The sequence below is a fragment of the Conger conger genome, chromosome 7 (assembly GCF_963514075.1).
Source record: "Conger conger chromosome 7, fConCon1.1, whole genome shotgun sequence".
Classification (NCBI taxonomy): Eukaryota; Metazoa; Chordata; class Actinopteri; order Anguilliformes; family Congridae; genus Conger; species Conger conger.
The window spans coordinates 25,438,397-25,441,322 of NC_083766.1; the positions used below are offsets into that span (position 1 = coordinate 25,438,397).

Sequence of the window (2,926 nt, forward strand, 5' to 3'; positions counted from 1 at the left end):
ACGGCCATCCAGCATTTCCCCCGATGTCTGACCCTGGACCGGCCAGGCCAGGCCTACAGTGAAACAGCTGTCTGTGCTCCTGCTTTTGCAGTCCTTTTGTTCTCCCACACCCCTGCAGTTCTCTGTGTCTGTGTGTACGTGCCTATGTATATCACTCTGTGAGCTCCTATAGGGAGGGAGGCAGTGCCAGTTCAGCTCCATCGCATCTGAATGAGCTGTAAGTACAGACAGGAAGGAATCAAGGTCTCACTCTCTCTCTCACACACACTCTCTCTCTCTCCTCCTCTCTCTCTCTCTCTCATTACATTGTGGCTGGAATTAATCAGATGGACAGGGCAGAATGTGGACACACACACGCACACACACACACACACACTCACACAACCCTCCGCCTGTCGTTTATTTCAGATCACAGTAAACAAGAATTCAATTGAACTTTTTTTTTCTCCTTTCAAAATCTGTTACAATTAAATGTTATCATCCACTCTGAGGGTGCAGACACCCAGAGATGAATGAAGCACAGCGGCGTGTGCCTGGAGGGTAGAGGTCTTTGGGCCTGGAGGGTAGAGATCTATGGGCCTGGAGGGTAGAGGTCTATGGGCCTGGAGGCTAGAGGTCTATGGGCCTGGAGGGTAGAGGTCTATGGGCCTGGAGAGTAGAGGTCTTTGGGCCTGGAGGGTAGAGATCTATGGGCCTGGAGGGTAGAGGTCTATGGGCCTGGAGGCTAGAGGTCTATGGGCCTGGAGGATAAAGGCCTTTGGGCCTGGAGGATAGAGGTCTATGGGCCTGTAGGGTAGAGGTCTATGGGCCTGTAGGATAGAGGTCTATGGGCCTGGAGGGTAGAGGTCTATGGGCCTGGAGGGTAGAGGCCTATGAGGCCTATGGAGCTGACTGCCCAACCACCCTTCCTAGCAGTGCTGATATACAGAATACAGCCCGGCGGACATCTTATAGACTTCTGTAACTCTCTGTGAGCACCGTTAATGCGGTAGAGATTCTAGCCCACTTCTAAAGTGGGACCTAAGCCCTGGGTTGGCTGACCCTGCCCCAGAGCCCAAGCTAGGTTTTGAAACGGCTGGTAGACTGGTTGACCTGTTCAGACCATCTCCTAGCTCAACATGGTTATGGTTTAGCTGGTTGACGTGTTCAGACCAGCTCAAGCTATGTTTTGACACAGCTGCTACCCGATTGACCCACTACCAGCTCAGACAAGCTACCAGCACTAGTTGGTTGACCAGCTCATACCCAGCTAGACCAGCTTCATGAACAGCTTGACCAGCTCAATTTTGGTCAAGCTAGCATATCTGGATTTTACAGCAGGGTGGGCACGCCCAAGCCTGTACAAATGAATCTGCATCAACTGCAGGTACATTAACGTTGTCGAAAATTCTAAATTCAACTTTGGGATGTTTTCGGACAAGCGTCAAGCCACAGAAAGTCTGGGACAGTCCACCCAGTAAAGGAAGGGGCTCAGAGCCTGGGCTCCTGAATTGGAGCGGACAGGTGTGTTGGTTTTCCGTGGAGTCTGAAAGCAGCGGTGTGAGTCAGCACTCTCAGCCCAGCTCGTTGTGCTTCCCCGGAACGGAGAGCTTTTGTTTTCTGTGTAGGAGTGACTGGTGCACTAATTAATTTATTTTGCCTAATTGGACCCTCGGATGGAGAAGCAATCCAGATGCTTCAGCGTTGACCCATGTACCCATTAATAAATAAATGTAAAAAAAAGTAATTATAAAACCGCATACACGGCTGGCCATCTCTGCTTCACCTCTGTTACGTTTTTGTTGTTTATTTTTTTGACACAATGAAGGTTGTTGTTGTGCTCGTGATGTTGCGCTTGCAATTATGGATTATTCAAATTTTCATTATTATTATGAGAACAAGGGCCCTTTATTTGTTTTATGGTTGAAATTGGCAGAGTTATGAAGTGTGGCCCTGTTAGCGCAGCGCTGGGCTGGTCACAGGATGAGCGCAGAGAAGATCTGAGAGGACAGCAGGGATTTAATTACAGAGCAGCACTGCCTGGCCCCATGTTCCTGCTCATCAGAGAACATCTCTCTCCGCTTCTCTCTCCTCCCCCACTCTCTTTTTCTATCACTCCTTCTCTCTCTCTGTTTCTCTCTCCTCCCCCTCTCTCTGTCGCTCCTTTACCTCCCTCTCTCTCTTTCTCTATCAGCCCTTCTTTCTCTCTCTCTTTCTCTCTCATCTTCCTCTCTCCACTCCTCTCTCTCTCTCTCTCTCTCTCTCTCTCTCTCGTACTCTCATTCCCATCACCCTCTATCTTGGTCTCTCTCGCTCTCTCTCTCTCTCTGACGCTCTCTCCATCTGGCAATATAAATAACATGGCTCAGATTTCTCATTGGCCAAACATGGAAAATGTGAAATGAAAGCGTGCCAGCCTCTTTAGAGGAATATTCACAGAGCCGAAGTGTGCAATTAGCTGAGCATGACATAAAAACATATCTGAGACACCCTGAAACATTAATGCCGGTTACAGGCCCTGGAAGTTTCTTAAATTATTTATTTTGACATGGAAAATTATTCATGTTGATTACTAAGAGAAATTAGAAATGAAGTGAAATGGATCGATACAATCAATATGTGTGTTAAAATCATCAAGACTTTAAAATCCCATTTCCTTAACAATAGTAAAGCTATTTCAACACATATCTGATAGTCATGGGGAGGCAATTTAGATTAGAAAATAAATATTATATCACTTATATTTGGTGGATAAGTGAATGCTTTTTTTTTTTTGCTTATACTTATTTTCTGTGAAGGTAATGTTTTGGTCTGCAGGGAATATACTTTTTTCCACATTGGTTTTCAGGAGGCCAATCTTTGTGTCTCATACAGAGTCTTTGCTCGTTGTTGCTATAATGAATTGTCAGACTGGAAGTACTGTCAGGATGAGCTACAGTACCTTTTA

The 2,926-nt window shown here is 46.5% G+C and overlaps 1 long non-coding RNA gene across 1 annotated transcript in view; it reads left to right on the forward strand.

The window, feature by feature from the left end:
- LOC133134072 (uncharacterized) overlaps positions 1 to 1,826 on the forward strand; it is a 3,408-nt gene extending 1,582 nt beyond the window's left edge. Inside the window, exon 2 of the long non-coding RNA XR_009709244.1 lies at positions 1 to 1,826. This exon is cut by the window's left edge and continues 152 nt beyond it. This is a non-coding gene — a long non-coding RNA (uncharacterized LOC133134072).
- Positions 1,827 to 2,926: the final 1,100 nt, after the last annotated feature.